Here is a 14,883-nt window from a genome sequence, read left to right as displayed (position 1 = left end):
CATCATAAAGGGTTTACCATGTTCTAGATAGGATGCTAAGTGTTACACATGGTATTTTTCTTAATCCACTGAGCCACTCTGGAAGATAGCTAGAGTATTATTCCCCATTTTGCAGGGGATCTGTCTGAGGCTCAGGGTGGTGAATGGCTTGCTCTGTGCCTTGACTGCATGGGAGGGGGTGGAAGGTACCAGGTCCAAGTTTCATATCTACACGTTCTCCTGGGGTGGCCAGGAGCATCTCTGGCTGGTCTCTGGCAAACTGAGAAGCTGATTTAACCGGAGGACAGGGCTGGCCTGGAGAGTGGGATTGGGGTGGCCCCCACAGAGCCACAGCTGTTCATTCTGGCCAGGCCAGCGAGTCTTTGCCTGGACCCTTCACCGCATCACAACCAGAAACCAGGTGGACAACACATGCACTCACAGATGACAACGGGTCTCCCACGAACAAGGAGGCCTCCTGAAAACTCTTGTTTGCAAAGATCACTTCCTCTAAATGGGGGAATTCCCTCTATCTTCTCTTCCCCACAAGTGGCTCCCAAGGGGGCCCCCTGAGGTGAGCAAGGGCTCAGCTGCTTCAAAACCAAAGAAAATCTATGGTGCCCAAAAGAAGGCCTGAGCAGAGTTCTCCCAGCCCCAAGAGCCAGCTGTGCCAAGTAGCCAAGGGCCTCTAGGCTACGGAGGACCTACTCCCCCAGGGGACATTGCAGTTGCCTGCTCTGTGGCTCTGACTGGTCATTGTTTCCCCCAGACGTGTTCTTCACTCCATCCCTTCCTTCATCCCACACCCCTAAAATAGAAGTTCCTCTGCTTTAAAGGCCAGGTTGGGACTATGCATTTGAAGCCTTAAAAAACACATGTGTCATCACAGATCTAACAATCCACTTCCAGGAACCCTTCATCAGGAAATACTCGGACAAGGGGCACCTGGGTGGCTCAGTTGGTTAAGTGTCTGCCTTCGGCTCAGGTCATGATCTCAGGGTCCTGGGATTGAGCCTGCTCCTCCCTGTCCTGCTCGTGCTCTCTCTCTTTGTCAAATAAATAAATAAAATCTTTAAAAAAAGAAATAATCAGACAAGGACACAAAAAATGCCCATTTTTCAGATGTTCGTAGCATTATTGTTTACACCAGAGGAAAAACTGAAAGTTATGCAAATGCCTAACAATGAGGACTTGTTGACTAAATTGTGATGCATCTTATAGTAGAAGGTTGCATAGCCACCAAAAATGATGAGGTAATATTGTATTAATGACTCTTTTTTTTTCCCCAAAGATTTGTTTATTTTAGGGGGAAGAGAGGCAGAGGGAGAGGGAGAGAGGGAATCTCCAGCAGACTCCCTGCCCAGCGCAGAGCCCAATGCCAGGCTCAAATCCACAACTCTGACATCATGACCCAAACCAAAACCAAGAGTCGAACACCCAACCAACTGAGCACCCAGGCACCCCTGTATCTCTTGACAAACATGTTTTTTATACGTTTCTCACTGGAAAAAAGCAGCATACAAGACAGTATAATCGCATTTTAAGAAATATATCTTGCATGAAAAAAGGTCTGGAAGCACGTATGTCAAAATGCCAACAATGATTACTCTATGCCGTGGCAATGTAGGTGATTTTTAGCATATTTTTCCCTGTTTGCTCAATATGTTCTCTTGGGTTTCTTTTCCCAAGATTGAACATGTATTGTTTGTTTCATGCTTGGAGTATGCTGTGAAAAGAAAAAAATCCCAGCACTGCCTCAGGGCCGAGGGGATAGGATTGCTGCTGAATATGACAGGCCAGGCCCCGTTGTCATGACACCCACACCAGGGCACACGTTGCGCTGTGGGCATTGGGCAACCGCACCAGGCTTTAACTACAGATACGGGGAGGGCTTCAGAGAACGCACTTCTGTTGCTGTTCTGAGGGGAGCCTGGAATACCCATGTCTAGACTTTCCTGAAGAAATGCCATTTAAGCTGAGTTTGGAAGGAGCAAGGCAAGGGTGGTGGGGAGGAGGGAGGGTAAGAACATTCTGACCGAGCATCACGTGTTTAAAAGGGTGGGAAGGATTTGGGTCCATGGAGGAACAGAGAAATGCCTGGTGTGGGGGGAGTGTGTGAGTGTGTTGGGGTTCTGTATCAGATTCTTAGGGCTGCTCTACGGAGGCCCTAGAAATGTGGTGGCTTAAAACAACAGAAATTTATTAAACAGAAATTGACTCACCACCTTCTGCTGCCCCCAGGTGATCCTTGGTTTGCAGCTCTGCCTCTCTCATAGCTTCCTCAGCTTTTTGTCTCTGTCTTCACAGGGCTTTTCCTCTTCTAAGGAGGACGCCTGTCATGTTTGGACCAGGTTGCACCCTAATGACTTCATTTTAACTTGACTAAACCTGCAAAGACACTATCTTCAAATAAGATCACATTCACAGGTGCTGGGAGGCTAAGACTTCAACATATCTTTTTGGGGGACATAATTCAACCCCTAACAGGGTCTGTGGTATAGGAACGGGATGAGGGACGGGGTCTGTGACCAGGGCCTCAGAGCCAAGGGAGCATCACAGTGGTAGCACGCCTGGGATGTTCCTCAATGCTCAGACAGACCAGCTGGACTGACAGACAGGGAGCTCGAAGTTCTTCCAGACCCACCACCTTGGCATCTGAGGAAACCATGGGCCACAGGAGGAGGTGAGGTAGGAGTGAGGGTGGTTGCCAGCTCACAGGCTGCTGCCTTCAGGCCAGGGTTTTGGGGCTTGATTGCTCTGCTCCATGGGCCAGCTTGCTCCCGGGGCCTCCCCCTCACTCCCCGGTAGTGGCTTCTTCCCTCCAGACAGCCCCTGAGTGCTTGTCTGGGGCAGCACTACGCATTTCCATTTCCAGCCCAGTTACAGCTGCCATAGATCTCCCCCTGAAACTCGTCATCAGTGTTCCTGGGAGAGAAATAAACCCCTAAACACTCATTCTGGGGACTTTGGGCCTGGGATAGCATGTGAATGGGGTTGGGAAGACTCTGGGCTCTGAAGAGCTGCCCTTTTGCCCACACAACCCCTTTCATGTTTACAGGTCCCTGATGTTCTTCGTAAAGGTCCCCGAATCCTGCTAGGACAGGGACTTGGGGGGATTTTAAGATCAGTTAACTATGGTATTTCTGGGATCCAATCTGGCCTCTGTGTCTCCTAACTATGTGAACTTGGCCCAGTTTTTTACATTCTTTGAGCCTCAGTTATAGTGGGGATGGTAGTATCTTATCATATCAGATTGTCATGAGGATAAAAAGAAACACTGCACTTGTAGGCATGACTTGCTCGAGATGCTCAGCGATTACTCATTTGACCCACCGCCAGCAGGAGCACTGACAGTCCTTCTCTTGGGGTTGCGAGCTTCCATTACCTTGGCCTCTAAAATGGGCTCAGGTCACCTCTCCAGCAAACACAGATGTGAGTCTGACGCCAGCCACTTCCTTGCATTGCCCCATCATGGAGCCCACTGGTGTGTCATGGCCTTTCTTGGACAGGACAATATCCAAGTAGATGTGACAGAGAAAGAGGGCCTGGAAATGCATGATTGGGGGAGGGAGCATGGGAGTGAATAATGGACCATGTCCTCCTGGAAGGAGGTATCCAGCCTCCTGTATAGAGATCTAGTTGGTCTTTTTGTTGTTGGTGGTGGTTTTTGCTAACAGCTTTATGGAAATAGAATTTCTAAAACATACGACTCATATATTTAAAATACCCAATTCAGGGACTCCTGGGTGGCAAAGTCAGTTGAGCATCCTGGTCTTTGTTTGGGCTCTGGTAGTGATCTCGGGGTATGAAATTAGGCGGATTCGGGCTCTGTGCTCAGTGTGGAGTATGTTTCAGATTCTCTCTCCCTCTCCCTCTGCCCCTCCCACTCATGCTCTTTCTCTCTTTCTCTCTAAAATAAATCAATCTTTTTTTTAAAGATTTTATTTATTTGCTTATTTATTTGACAGACAGAGATCACAAGTAGGCAGAGAGGCAGGCAGAGAGAGAGGAGGAAGCAGGCTCCCCACTGAGCAGAGAGCCTGATGCGGGGCTCGATCCCAGGACCGTGGGATCATGACTTGGGCTTTAACCCACTGAGCCACCCAGGTGCCCCTAAAATAAATCAGTCTTTTATTTTTTTTAAAGATTTTATTTATTTATTTGTCAGAGAGAGTGAGCACAGGCAGACAGAGAGGCAGGCAGAGGCAGAGGGAGAAGCAGGCTCCCTGCTGAGCAAGGAGCCCGATGTGGGACTCGATCCCAGGACGCTGGGATCATGACCTGAGCCGAAGGCAGCCGCTTAACCAACTGAGCCAGGCGTCCCTAAATTAGTCTTTTAAAAAAATAAAAAAAGGATGCCTGGGTGGCTCAGTTGATAAGCGTCTGCCTTCGGCTCAGGTCATGATCCTGGAGTCCCGGGATGGAGCCTCAGGACATCGGGCTCCTTGCTCAGCAGGCAGTCTGCTGTTCCCTCTGCGCCTCCCCTGCTCCATCACTCTCTCTCTTGCTCACTCTCTTTCTCAAATAAATGAATAAAATATTTTAAGAAATAAAATAAATTGTACAATTCATTACTTTTTAGTATACTCAAAGTTGTACAACCATGACCACAATCAATTTTAGAACATTTTCTTCACCCCCCACAAAAAATCCTATAGCCATCACCACCCAACCACCCTCACTCCTACCTCACCCCAGGCAATTGCTAATATACCTTCTGTCTCTACAGATGTGCCTATTCTGGACATTTCCTATAAATGAAATAAAATAATTTGTTATTGTGCCTGTCTTCTTATGTTTCTTTTTTCTTTTAAATATTTTATTTATTTATTTGAGAGAGAGACAGTGAGAGGGAGCAAGAGAGGGGAAAAGGTCAGAGGGAGAAGCAGACTCCCCATGGAGCTGGGAGCCCGAGGCGGGACTTGATCCCTGGACTCCAGGATCATGACCCGAGCTGAAGGCAGTCACTTAACCAACTGAGCCACCCAGGCACCCTCTTGTGTTTCCAAGGTTCATCCATGTTGTAGCATATATCCGTACTTCATTCCATTTTATTGCTGAATATTGTGTAACCATATCACATTTATTTACTCATTCATTAATTGAAGACTTTTGAGTTGTTTCCATTTTTTGGCTATTAGGAATAATGCTGCTATGGACTTTATGTGCAAGTGTTTTCTGGACATACATTCTCATGTCTCTTGGGTATATACCTAGGAGTGTGGGTGCTGGGTCGTATGGTAACTCTCTGTTTAATTTTTTGAAGAACCATCAGACTATTTTCCAAAGTGGCTGCACTATTTTACATCCCACCAGCAATGTATGAGGGGTCTAATTTCTCTATATTCTAGCCTATCCTTGTTTCTTATCTATCTTTTTGATTGTAGCCATCCTAATAGGGGTGAAGTAGTATCTCATTATGGTTTTGATTTACATTTCCCTGATGGCAAATGATGTTGAGCGTCCTTTTATGTGCTTATTGCCATCATATATCTTTTGCAAGAAATGTCTATTCATATCCTGTGCCCATTTTAAAAATTGGGTTATTTGTCTTTTTCTTATTATAATAAAAATTTAGTATTGTAATTATCATAAGAGTTCTTTTTTATATTCTAGATACAAGTCCCTTGTCAGATATGTGCTTTGCAAAGATTTCCCCCTATTCTATGGGTTGTCTTTTCACTTTCTTTGTGGTATCCTTTAAAACACAAGTTACTAACTTTGACGAAATCTAAATATCTATCTTTTCTTTTGTCTCTTGTCCTTTTGTACTATGTCTAAGAAGCTATTGCCTCATCAACGTCACAAAGATGCAAATCTATGTTTCCTTCTAAGAATTTAGTAGTTTTGACTCTTACACTTAGGTCTTTGGTCCATTTTGAGTTTTTCGTATGTGGTATGACATAGGGTTCACATTCATTTTTTTAAGTATAGACATCCAGTTGGCCCAGCATCATTTCTTGAAAAGACTATCTTTCTCTGATGAATTCATTTTAGCACCATTGTCAAAAATCACCCAGATGGGGGACACCTGGGTGGCGCAGTTGGTTGGATGGCCAATTCTTGGTTTTGGCTCCATTCAAATTCTTGGTTTTGGCTCAATGCAAAGTCTGCTTGGGATTCTCTCTCCCTCTCCCTCTGCCCCTCCTGCTCATTTTCTCTCCTTTGAATAAATAAATAAATCTTTTTTAAAAATCAACTGACTGGGAATGTAAGAGTATATTTGTGAATTTTCAATTCTTTTCCATTGATCCGTATGTCTATCTTTATGCCAGTCCATACCATATTGATTACTATAGTTTTGTAGTAAGTTTTAAAATCGGGAAATGTGAGTCCTCCAACTTGGCTCTTCTTTTTCACGATTGTTTTGGCTATTCTGGGTCCCATAAATTTCCATATGAATTTTGGGATCAGCTTATCAACTTTCTCGAGGATCCTATCTGAAATTTTGACAGGGATTGCGATGAATCTAATAAGAGTATCACCATCTTAACATAAGTCAAGTCAATAAACATGAGGTGTCTTTCCATTTATTGAGATCTTTATTTATTTTTAGCAATGTTTTCCAGTGTATAGAATATAAGTTTTACCCTTCTTTTGTTAATTTATTCACAAATATTTTTTGGATTTTTTTATTGTGGTAAAATAAATATTAAAGTTGTCATTTTAACCATTTTAAGTGTAAAATTCAGAGATATTAATTACATTCACAGTTTTGTACAATCACCACCTCTATATATTTCTAACATTTTTCATCATTTCAAATAAGCTGTCTACCCACTAAGCAATAACTCCCTATTTTCTCATCCCCTCAGCCCCTGGTAACCTCTAATCTACTTTTTTGTCTCTATGAATTTGCCTATTGCAGTTATTTTATATAAGTGAAATCATACAATATTTGTCCTTTTGTGTCTGGTTTATTTCACTTATCATAATGTTTTCAAGGTTCATCCATATAGAAGCATGTTTCAGATCTTGATTCTTTTCTGTGGATCAATAATATATGCATATATATATATATACACACACATACACACTACATTTTGTTTATTCATTCATCTGTTGATGGATGCTTGGCTCGTTTCCACCTTTTGACTGTTGTGAGTGGCGCTGCTATGAACATATGCAAGCATCTGTTCGAGTCCCTGATTTCAATTCTTTAGGGCATATACATAGAAGTGGAAATGTTGGGTCATATTCTAATTCTATGTTTTAACATTTTGAGGAAACACCAAACTGTTTTCTCTTCTGTTCTTTTTTTTAAATTATTTATTTTTATATTTGAGAGAGAGAGAGCATGAAGAGGGGAAGAGACAGAGGGAGAAGCAGAGTCCCTGCTTAGCAGGGAGCCCGATGCGGGGCTCAATCCCAGGAGCCTGGGATCATGACCTGAGCCGAAGGCAGACACCCAACTCAGCCACCCAGGCATCCCTCTCTTCTGTTCTTTTTATTTTTTTTATTTATTTATTTTTCTTCTGTTCTTTTTAATGCTATCGTAGGTGGACTTGTTTTCTTAATTTCACTAGATCTGTTGTTTTGTATGCAGCTTTTTAGCTAAGGAACATATCATAGGTGTATTTGTAAGGCAATAAAAATAAAATCATCATAATTTTTAAAAAGATTTTATTTATTTACTTGACAGAGTAGACACAAGTAGGCAGAGAGGCAGGCGGGGGGGGGGGGCAGGCTCCCCACTGAGCAGAGAGCCCGATGTGGGGCTTGATCCCAGGACCCTGGGATCATGACCTGAGCTGAAGACAGAGGCCTTAACCCACTGAGCCACCCAGGCGCCCCAATCATCCTAATTTTTTTATATGCCCAATATTCTATAATAGAGAATTATGAATCATGATTGAAGCAGTCACCTATTATTGGGGATTTAGATTCTTTTAAATTTTTCTCTATAAAAAACTTCACAGGGGCATCTGGGTGGTTCAGTGGGTTAAGCCTCTGCCTTCAGCCTAGGTCATGATCCTGGGATCCTAGGATCGAGCCCCCCATCGGGCTCTCTGCTCAGCAGGGAGCCTGCTTTGCCCTCTATCTCTGCCTGCCTCTCTGCCTACTTGTGATCTCTCTCTCTGTGTCAAATAAATAAATAAAATCTTAAAAAAAAAAAAAGAAACTTTGCAGTAAACATAAGGAGGTGCATCTTTGCATACTCACTTTTCTGATTATTAGGAACGAGTCTCAGAAGTGCGGTTGCTGGGTCAAAGATTATGTGCAGTTTTCAAGCTTCTCATGAGTAGTGCCAAAGGACTCACTCACTACATATATGCTGTTTGCTTTAGAAGCAAAATAGAGAAAAATGAGAAAATAGGAAACAACCCTAACTTTCAACACCACAGGATCAGTTCAAATAATGAGGGTATGTCCACAGAGCGGCAGGGTGGGCAGCTGCAACAAATGATGCAGCCCTACAATTTCTGATATTGAAGGACACTGAGAGCATATTTTGAAGTTACAGAACTGGGACGCCTGGGTGGCTCAGGTGGTTAAGCATCTGCCTTCAGCTCAGGTCATGATCCCAGGGTCCAGGGATTGAACCTCGGGTCAGTTTCCCTGCTCAGCAGGAAGCCTGCTTCTCCCTCTCCTACACCCCCTGCTTGTGTTCCCTCTTTCAAATAAACATATTAAAAAATCTTTTAAAAAATCAAGTTACAGAACTGGTTACAAAATAGTTCATATTAAGTAAACACTCAAGGAAATATCCCATAGCTCCTTCAAGAATTGAGGCAGCGCCCTATATACTGAAATGGAAATATCTGAGAGATAGTATAGTGAGGGGAAAGAGCACACTGCAGAACAGTGAGTGTGGAAACCAAAGGGTAGCTCTGCTTATATATTTGTAATATTTGTAATAAATATGCAAGAAGTTGGTGAGCATCAGTGTGGGCAACTGAGTGGGTGGGAGCCAGGGAGAGAGGGAGACTCACTTGCAGCTGCCTATCGTTTTGTGCTTTTGTACCTTTTAACTTTTATTTTGTGCACATTATTACCTATTCCAATATTAAATAAAATAGCAGTAAACCACAGTATTTATGTTATGATCCCATTTTTATTGTTGAAAGATGTATATCTTTGAGTGGGAAAAATTCTGGTTTTAAATACAACAAAATGTTCATATGGTTATTTTGGAAGGAGAGTTGGGGTAACTGGAAGTTTAAAAACATATCCATAAACCCTCTTACATTGCTGGTGGGAATGCAGGCTGGTATAGCCACTCTGGAAAATGGTATGGAGTTTCCTCAAAAAGTTAAAAAATAGAGCTACCCTACAACCCAGCAATCACACTACTGGGTATTTATATACCCTGAAGATACAAATGTAGTGATCTGAAGGGGCACCTGCACCCCAATGTTACAGCAGCAAGGTCCACAATAGTCAAATTATCGAAAGAGCCCAGTTGTCCATCGGCAGATGAATGGGTAAAGATGATGTGGTGTATATATACAATGGAATACTATGCAGCCATCAGAAAATGGAATCTTGCCATTTACAATGACGTGGTTGAAACTAGAGGGTATTATGCTAAGCAAAATAAGTCAGTCAGAGAAAGACAATTAGCATCTGATTTCACTTATATGTGGAATTTAAGAAACAAAGCAGAGGATCATAGAGGAAGGGAGGAAGAAGTCAAATAAGATGACCTGGGACGTCTGGGTGGCTCAGTTGGTTGGGTGGCTGCCTTCGGCTCGGGTCATGATCCCGGCGTCCTAGGATCGAGTCCCACATCGGGCTCCTTGCTCGGCAGGGAGCCTGCTTCTCCCTCTGCCTCTGCCTGCCACTCTGTCTGCCTGTGCTCGCTCTCTCTCTCTCTCTAACAAATAAAAAAAAAAAAAATAAGATGACCTGAGGGTTGCTTGGGGGGAGGGAGGTAGGAGGATGGGTAACTGGGTGATGGACATTAGGAGGACACGTAATGGAATGAGCACTGGGTATTACATGCAACTGATGAATCACTGAACTCTGCCTCTAAAACTACTAGTACACTATATGTTAATTATTGGATTTAAATAAAATAAAATAAAATAAACAGATCCACAAACCTCCGATACTCCTCCCTTCAAAAGGCGGAGACTAATCCCCTCTCAAGCACAGGACTAACTGGATCACTTAGTTCCGGGGACAGTCAGCTACCATGCTCACAAGACACTCACGCAGCTACGGAGAGGTCCGAGTTGTGAGCTTCAAGGCCTCCTACCAACCACCAGCCACATCTTGCCAGGCATACAAATTAGCAGCCTTGGAAGTGAAACCGCCAGCCCTGGTCAAGCCTTCAAATCATGGCAGCTCTGATTGACAGCTTGATTGCAATCTCATGAGAAATTCAGAGCCACAACTGCCCAACTAAGCAACCCCAAAATTCCTGGATCTGAGAAACTGTGAGATAATCCGTTTTTGTTGTTTGAAGCTACTAAGTTTTCGGGTAATTTGTTACACAGCAATAGATATAATAATACCAAGTAATTTTGGATTTCCATTTTGTTTATTGTATTTAGAAATGTTTATTAAAATGAACACATATTGTGAGAGTAATCAAAACCGAGGAAGAAATGATCCAGAGAACAGTGGAAAAACAGCTCAGTCTGAGGTTCATTAATTCAACTGTGGATCCTTAGATGTGGATGCTCTGGTTTCTCAGCAGTTTTCCTGAAGCTTCTTTAAGGGCTTTAGCGGACCTCAGGTGTATTTTGACTTGCCATCAAAAGCCCGCTACCTGGGGCACCTGGGTGGCTCAGTGGGTTAAAGCCTCTGCCTTTTGGCTCTGGTCATGATCCCAGGGACCTGGGATTGAGCCCCGCATCTGGTTCTCTGCTCATCGGGGAGCCTATTTCCCTTCCTTCTCTCTCTGCCTGCCTCTCTGCCTACTTGTGATCTCTGTCTGTCAAATAAATAAATAAAATCTTAAAAAAAAAAAAAAGGCCACTACCTTCCTGGGCTGTGTTCATGGGAAGGTAGATCTGCATCATGGAAGGTGACATTGTGGTTCCCCCACACCCCACATCAGACCAGATCTGGGCATTAGATACTGATGTCTAGAAGCTGTTGAAGGCCCAGAAGTTGTCTCTTCCTTCTTTTGAGGGCCCCTTGTCTCATAGCTCTTTTCTCAGCTGTGCGCTCCAACAAGACTGGACCTTGTCAGCATCCCAGACACTCCAGCTCTCTCTCACTGCCTAGAAGGCTCTTCCTGTCCCCTGTGCTGTCCCCAACCCTCCCCCCTGCTAGCCCATGATGCTGCATTTCCTGGTGAGCAGACTAAGCTCAGGGCATGAGCAAAACTCTCCCAATTTTTCCTTATTTTATAAAAAGATTTATTTAGGGGTGCCTGGGTGGCTCAGTTGGTTGGGCAACTGCCTTTGGCTCAGGTCATGATCCCGGAGTCCTGGGATCGAGTCTCACATCGGGCTCCTTGCTCAGCGGGGAGTCTGCTTCTGCTTCTCCCTCTCCCTCTGCTGCTCCCCCTGTTTGTGCTCTCTCTGTCCCTCTCTCTCAAATAAATAAATAAAATCTTTAAAAAAATTAAAAAATAAAAAGATTTATTTGTCCATTTGAGAGAGAGAGAGAGCACATGAGCCAGGCGAGGGGCAAAGAGAGAGAATCGCAAACAGACTCCCCGCTGAGCGTGGAGCCAGACATGGGTTTCAATCTCATAACTGCCAGATCACCACCTGAACCTAAATCAAGAGTCGGACACCCAACCAACCGAAGCATGCAGGCACCTCCCCTAATTTTTCTTTAAAACTTTGGTGTTTGAATAGCCCTATAGCTGCTCACCTGACCACAGGGAGATCTCTCCAGGAAGTCTCCCAGACCTCATGCTGGGTAAGGGCCTTGCCTTCTGCTCTATGTCAGTCCAAATCTTTCCTGTTTGGCCTTGTGCATGCTTCCTTGTTACTGCTGGCTTGGTTGCTGGTTTCTTGGACAGACTATAAGCCATGGAGGGCAGCATCAACCTTGCTTGTTCTCTACTGTGGCCCCAGCATTTACTGACACACAGTAAATGCTCTGCATAGACCTGAGCAATCTCTTCAAATGTCTGAAGGGCTGTATGAGGGAGAAGAGCCTTTCTCTTTGTAACCACAGAAGGCAGAACTAAGACAAATCAAAGTGAGTATCAGATTTTGTTTCTAAATCAGGAAGAATCTTCTAATAATATAGGCTGCCAATGAGGTAGTGAGCTGTAATCACCAAAGGAGTTTCCAAGAAGCCTGGTAGGCTCTCTGTGAGGGGTGGGCTGCAGAATCTCTTGAGTTTCCAAGATCCCAGGCAAGCCGGGCTTTTGAGGAAGTCATGAAGGTGTCTTTTTGGTGGGGGAAGGGCAAAGAGGTAAATTTGTTTTTCCCACTTGAGGAACTTGCTTGTGATTCAGACTAAGCACAGCTGGTCAAGTTCACCCACCCACACTTCCTCTTCCCAACCCATCTCTTCTCCTACCGGCGAGAGGCCTTATGGTTGGCACTGGTGACACCTGGTGGCCATTTGGACTAGGAGAGAAGCAGCCCTATCATCAACTGGTCCATCTGATTCATGGCTAAATCCCAGGGCATACTACAATGCTTGGTACGCAGGAGGCCCTCACCTTTGAGGAATGAATGAATGAATGAATGAATGCAGACAGTAAAGAGGAGGAGGAGGAAGATATACTGCCTCTTTGGGCCTGGAGACTTAATCAAGAGGACCAATCAAACCTGCAGGAGACAGCTGGAGAATTCATGCACTCAGGGATATACAGACAAAAGGGCCTCTCCTCTCTCTCCTTCCTCCCTCCTCTGTCCTATGTCCTAGGGGCACATGTGAAGGGAGGGAAAGGGCTATTTTGAGAAAAGGCTAAAGTTAACTAAAAGCTGTTCCTGCATCTTAGCTCAACTGTGCTCTAGAGCTATGGGCTTGGTTAGACATTCCTGGGTAAGGCTCCTTTCAAAAAGAGGACTTAGAGGCGTGGAGAGGGCAGGACCCGCTTAAGGCCCCACAACCAGATTGTAGCAGGGCCGGGAACCCCAGCTTCGGTTCTTTAGGTCAAATCACAGAATTTGACCACCTGAGATAGAAACAGAAAGGAAAGGAGCCGTTGGTGTGGAGCCTAGAGGAACAAGGCCGACAGGGTTCACCAGCCATGGGAGACTCCCCCAGCATGCATCTAGGCCCTTCCAGCTGAAGAGCTGGGCACTATCTCTACCCCAAACTGAATGGGTATTCCCTTCCCACTCTCTTAACCAGTCTGCTTTATACCCAACGCTTCAACTGTATGGACAGGGTTCGCCTCCCAGTGCCTGATTTTCCTAATCTGCAAAGGGATTATTGAAAGTGTGAGACAGGCTGCATGCCAAATGCTTAGAGTGGGGTTCGGTGTGTGGTAAGCATTCAGTAAGAATCAGTGGGGTAGGCCCGTGGCTCAGTTGGTTAAGCCTCTGACTCTTGATTGCCGCTCTTGATCTCAGGGCTGTAAGATCAAGCCCTGTGTTGGGCTCCTCGCTTAGCAGGGAATCTGCTTGTCACTCTCCCTCTGCTCCTCCCCCAACTCATACAGGCTCTCCTCTCTCTCAAATAAGTAAATAAGTAAAATCTTAAAAAAAAAAAAAAATCAGGGGTGCCTGGGTGACTCAGTCGGTTGAGGGTCCAACTCTTGATTTTGGCTCAGGTCACAATCTCAGGGTCATGGGATGGAGTCCGGAGTCAGGCTCGGTTCTGGGTGTGGAGCCTGCTTGGGATTCTCTCTCTCCTCCTCCCTCTGCCCCTCCTCCACCCTCGCTTGCTCTCTCTTGTGCTTGCTCTCTCTCTCTCTCAAAAAAAAGAATCCTAGCAACTATTACCATAGTAAAACTGTAGACCCAGTTCAAGTCTTTCCCACAACCCCCATCTAGATGGAGACATCTTTGAGGGCAGCAGCATAAGGTTTTGGGGGGTTTTCTTAAGATTTTATTTATTTATTTTTGTGAGAAAGAGAGCACAAGTGTGGGGCAGGGGCAGAGGGAGAAGCAGACTCCCCACTAAGCAGGGAGCCCAATGCGGGGCTCAATCCCAGGACCCAACCTGAGCCAAAGGCAGATGCTTAACTGGCTGAACCACCCAGGGACATGGGGACAACAGTTACCCTGACTCTGTAACTAGAGAAGACCCAGGACAAAGCAGTGGTCTGTGTTGACTCTAGAGGGCACCTGCTGACTGGTTTCCCTTAGTGCCTTCCCTACAGGTTGGACAGGGGGTGGCCCTGCTGTCTGAGGCTGACTCTCTGGCTTTCCATTCCTTGAGGCTGTAATGAATCATTCATATGGAATGGGCTTGGGATCTCTCTGATAGCCCAAAAACAGAGAGACAGGGTGCTGCCAGGAGTACAAAGATGCCATTCCTCAGATGACCTGGGTGGGGAAGGGGGACTCAAAACCCCAGCAGAGGAGGAGGGATAGGTCCATGAGGCCACAGAGAAGAAAGCTGATACATGGGCACAGGTTCTCCTTGGGAGCAGTGTGCCTCTGACGCAGACCCCTGTGGGTAGTAGTATGAGGGGAACTGGAAGGGCCCACAGCTGCCCAATCATTCCCCCTCCTCCATCCTCAGGGCTCATTTATTCTGGGTTGCTCTACTTTCTCATGCCATCATGCCAGGTCCTAGAGTTGCCCTCAGCTTGGAATATCCACAGACATTCACTCACTCAATGGTCAACAAGTATTTATTGAGCCCCTCCTCTGTGCCAGGCACCTTGCCATGGGAGCTTACGTTGTGGTTGTAGGGACAGACAAAGGAGGGGACAGACAAAACTCCATTTAATTAGTGCTGTTTTAGGAGAAAGCCCAGGGCTTGCAGAGGGCAGGAGAGAGGTGGCCTTTAAACTTGATCCAAAGGAAGTGGGCGAGGTATAGTCTCTAGGCAGGGGGAGCCTATGTGCAGGCCAGGGAGAAAGAGCCC

This window comes from Martes martes, assembly GCF_963455335.1.
Source record: "Martes martes genome assembly, chromosome: 5".
Taxonomy (NCBI): domain Eukaryota; kingdom Metazoa; phylum Chordata; class Mammalia; order Carnivora; family Mustelidae; genus Martes; species Martes martes.
Note: the sequence above shows the minus strand (reverse complement) of the source record.